We start from the raw sequence: 5239 nt of genomic DNA on the forward strand, positions 1-5239 counted from the left end.
TTTGAGCTTCAGAAGAGATCTTTAAGGCCTTCATCCGTGTTCATCTTTCACTCTTTGGACTCAAAATCCCTCCAATGGTCCTCTAACTCATCCATGGTGCTCTCCAACACCTGATATGTACAAATGCAATGATATGCAACCTAAATGTGCCTAAATGATGCTCTAAATGACCAAACCATGCAAGAATAAGAAGTTAAAAACATGTAAATTCACAAGATATCAACGTGTTGTGACGAAGATGTTCAAAACCATCATCTTTCCAAGGTTTGGAGTACCTAGAGTGGTCATAAGCGATGGAGGCACCCACTTCATCAATAAGGTCTTCCAAGGCCTCTTGAAGAAGAACGGTGTCAAGCATAAGGTTGCGACCGCATATCATCCTCAGACAAGTTGCCAAGTAGAAGTGTCTAAAAGAGAGATCAAGAGCATCATGCAGAAAACATTCGGAACTACACGCAAGGATTGGTCTCTCAAATTAAATGATGCACTATGGGCTTACATAACAGCTTACAAAACACCACTCGGTACCACTCCATATCACCTGGTCTATGGCAAGGCGTGTCATCTCCCTGTGGAACTGGAGTACAAGGCAACATGGAATGTCAAACTGCTTAACTTCGATATCAAATCAGCCAAGGAGAGGCGTTCCATCCAGATTCATGAGCTCGAAGAGATCAGGCATCTGGCTTATGAGAGCACAAAAATCTACAAGGAAAATACCAAGGCATATCATCACAAGCGGATCATCAGCAGAAGCTTTGAACCAAATGATCGAGTCTTGCTCTTCAACTCCAGGCTGAAGTTTTTCCCTAAGAAGTTGAAGTCCAGATGGTCCGGACCTTTTACTATCAAAGAGGTCAGACCATATGGAGCAGTGGTGTTGCTGGATCCAAATGGAGGAGAGTTCGTTGTTAATGGTCAGCGTCTCAAGCCATACCTTGCTGAAACAACAATCACAGAAGGTGAAGAAATTCCCTTAGGTGATCCCTCCACAGTCCATAGACTGACTAAAGTCAAGCTAGTGACTTAAATCGACCGCTTGGTGGGAGGCAACCCACTGGTGAGTGTAAATATGTTTTTCCTTTCAAATTTTTCTGTAGTTTATTTTGAAATTTGTTCTAGGAAAAAGAAAACCGAAGTTTCCGGGAGGAACAATCCGTAGACTGTTCTCGCTGGAGAACAGCCGCTCCTTCAGGTAAGTTTTCGAACCCAAAATAAAATAAAATATAAAAAAAATAAAAAAAGGGGGAAGGGGAAGCGGTTAGGATTTGCCTATTTAAGGAAACCCATCCCACTCCCCCCACTTAACCCAAAGTCGCCGCACACTCTTTCTCCCTAAGGCTAGAACACTAAGCCAAAATCCTTAACCTATTAATCAATTGTCACGATTTTTTGGTTCTAACTCCTTGAAATTCCGAGATCAATCCCTTTTGGCAGTCATCTCTCTCAACCGATCAAGGTAACAAATCCAACTCTCTCACAATCACGCATGCAAATCGGGATTTGTGGTTCCCTCCTTTTTCTTCTTCTAGCGCCTAAAATCTATACTTGTTGGCAACATCTTTTGAATTAACACATCCTAAGTTTCTAGATTGATAGAAGAATCGAAAATGAGAATGAATAGGAACCGCCTTGTTTTGAGTTTTAACTGTGAATTGAGAAATAAAATCTGCCTGTTTGCGAGCCTTGATAATGCGGTTTCTTTGAGATTGTTGATTGAATGCTGATTGGTTTAAGTTTATGGTGATTCACGGGTCATTGTTCTTCATGTTATAGTTGGGTTGTTTGGAAATTGAATGGACTTGAGTTTAATTGAGAATGGGTAAAGTTCCATCCTTTTCTAAACAATCCGCGAACAATACTAATCTATAACTACTTGTTCTGTTTTGCAGATGGCCCCACGGACCAAGCAAAAGGCAGTGAAAACCCCGAAGATCACCCGCGAGAACTACGTGCCTCCTCCAGGCCACAATGCTCCGAATTATTTCCTATGGCCGCGTGTGGGACAAGACGGTCAGCCAATCAATATAGACGACCCGATGCTTTTTGACTTCAACTGTGAGGGATGGGATAAGGAGTCTGTGAAACGGTACAACTCACTCCTTCACATAGAGATCCTGCCCACTCGCTTCGGTCACGTAAACACCCTTGTCTCCCTTGGGCTCGACACTGATGTGTTCGAAACACTCCACGCCATGGGGATTGCTCCTCTCTGCTACCGAACACACGAGCTCTACCCCGACCTCGTTCAACAAGTGCTCGCTACAGCTCACATCGGGTACGACTACCCCTCCAATCCAACATATGAGAATTGTTCTTTCTCATTCCTTACCGACGGCAAGTTCTGCTCTCTCTCGCTTGACAAGCTCAACGAGATTTATGACATATCGGACGAGCGAAGGGAGGTGGCAGTGACTAACAAGTTCACGCCAACAGACCGTTTTTGGGACCTCATTACGAACGAATCATTCACATCCCGCAAAGTGTACCAGTCCCAGATCAGAAACCCTACTCTAAGGGTGATTGTGAAGATGGTCTCCAACCTCCTGTTTGCTAAGGATCAGACCTCGAAGGTCACCAAGGGAGAGCTTCAGATGCTGTACTCAGGGCTTGAAGACGAGATTCGCAGAGCTAGGGACATCCCAATCCAGTCGGTTACCACTAACCCTAGGTACCATCTCATATGGATGTTCTATTCGCGACCGGACTGTTTGATGAGGGCCGAGAGCAAGTCCGAGGGAAAAAGGATCGCTGTGGTAGCCTACTCACCCTTCTCTTCAAATACTTTGGGATCAACCTCAGATCATACACGGTCAACCATGAGATCGAGTACATCGACACACCTTATCTGATCGCTTGCCACATCCTCCGCGACGAGAACACCTACAAGTTCGCGGACAGGGAGGGAAATTTGTTGTACTGCAAGCTCCCGCAGCCGCACCTCACAAACTTCAGCAAAATTGAGAACATCTGCTTCCTGCCTGACCCGGAGTTCCTATGCGCTGATCCACGAGCACTGCCTCCTGATGATGATATGGACGATGTAGAAGACATCACACCAGACGAGGACGCTGCTTATGATTTGGGTCTACTCGCTGATGATGCGGATGACACGACTTACCGACGCTGGATGGTTGATTCCCAGCGCAAGAACAACGGCCTCATGAAGAGGATCCTCAAGGCGATCACAGGTGGTTGTTTTGGCAGCAAAGAGGGCAGAACATCCGCACAAGAGAAGACTCCACAGCAATCACATAGCCGGGCAAGGAACCGGTTGGATCTTCTGCAGCTGGAGTGCGACTACCGCGGAACTCCGATTGAGACGAAACGAGAACAGTAATAAAATAAGAAATCGAAAAAGAGAGCAAGATAGTTCTTATTCCGAATCTGCGTTTGAGCGTTTACAACAAGGGAAGTGCCTGGGCTACGAGAGCTGTCGGCGATATTCCTAGTTCTAAAACCCTAAGACGGCAAAAACCTAATTGAGTCGCAGCTCGAATAACAAAAACGGAAAATTCCCTAAAATCGTTCTAAATGCTAAGTTTGCTCTGAAAAAGTCCTCCCCCATGCCTCTCGCCTAGGACTCCTTATATACTGGCTCCAAGGTCGATTTATGCTTTTCCCCTTCTGCCCTTAAGCCACCATAGCATAAAAATGGAGATATTCATTTTTTTTTTTGATCTTCGTAATTATCTTCATAATTTCGTATTTATCCGCGGAAACTTGACATTTATCTTTCTACGCGAACAAAGCGTAAACGGTCATGCGGCTTACGGGCTGTTGGTTAAGAAATCTTAAGTTGGGACTCGAGTCATGTCTTAGGTCCCTTTGGGCCGTCTTCTGACTCGAAGCGTTTATTACGGCTTCTTTTGATAAAGAACGAACTTTCTGCGGTTTTTACGGTAAAGTTTGATCGATAACTTAGAATGGCGGGGAACGCGAAATGGGTTCGCTACGGTCTTCGGGAGATAGCATCGAAGGGTAGACGAGAATGCATGGACTAATGTCGTATCAACGTTTCGGAAGAACTCGGTCGCTACGTAGCGACCGAGTTTCGACTCGAGCTCGGTCGCTACGTAGCGACCGAGCGGAGCACGTGTTCGGTCGCTGCGTAGCGATCCTTTTCGAGCTCTTGTCCGATGACTCGCGTTTCCTCCGCAAAGCTTTTCGTAAAGAAGAATCTATTTTGAAAAAGTGTTTGTCGAAGAAGGTTTTTCATTTTCTTCTTCGGGGATTTGGACATTAACTTCGTCGTAACCGTTTTCGACCCTAACAGCAACCTTGTTCGAGTCTTTCTCCGATTTTTCGTGAATGTGTTTTCTCCGCAAGATTCTTCGTAAAAATAAATCTTTTTGTAAGATTTATATTTCTAAAAAACGTTCATGCGGATTTTTACGGACTTTCAGACATTGATTCCGTCGTGACCGATTTTGACCCCAACAGCCTTTATTCTACCTTCATGCATTTTGTTTTTCAGTTTCATATGTGCAGATATGTGCAAAAAGGTTGGAGAGGAAAGAATCGACGCAGCCTCTTACTTATTATCGCTGCCAACTAGTCTTCTCGCTCTTCTAAGAGTAGAACGCGATAAGATTGGGGCTGCGCCTTATGACGGCTGCCTACGTACCCTTGTTAAAGGGATCAAGCCTTTCGCAGTTCGTCTTGGAGTTAAGGTTCTTATGACTTGTTTTCCAGCGAGACCTTTACGGTCTAGTTTTTATGTAGCGGTTATCAGGCGTGTTGCTGCCGATGGCATTTTATATGGGTCGTAATCTAACTCTGTGTGAACAGCTATATCTGTGATCTGTTTCGAGAGTTTTCCGCAGTGTGTAAATCCTGCAGGATTTCTGAAGACGCTCGAATATTGGCAAAGAGACAAATTTTGGGATCTCGTATCAAGGTTTTTGATACTATGCCTAGAGATGTTAGAGACCAGTGCGCTGGGTTTAGGGCAAGACCTAGGTTTACTCCTAGTTTTAGAGGGTGCGATGACTAATTCGACTTACGTATCCCGTTTCAGTTTCATCATGATTCCATACCGATTTAAAGTCCGCGATAGGTTCTCGGCTTATACGACTTGTATGGTTGGAACCGAGCATCTCTCCAAGGACAAATTGTAAGCCTCCTGGAAGTGCTGACCAAAAATTTTGGGTTTTTTTTATAGCACTATTATCCTTATGTCGGATGTACGAGAGTCATCTCCACGAGATGGCTAAGTCTGTTTAGGACGTTAAGAGTT

The sequence above is a fragment of the Brassica oleracea genome, chromosome C2, assembly GCF_000695525.1.
Source record: "Brassica oleracea var. oleracea cultivar TO1000 chromosome C2, BOL, whole genome shotgun sequence".
NCBI lineage: Eukaryota > Viridiplantae > Streptophyta > Magnoliopsida > Brassicales > Brassicaceae > Brassica > Brassica oleracea.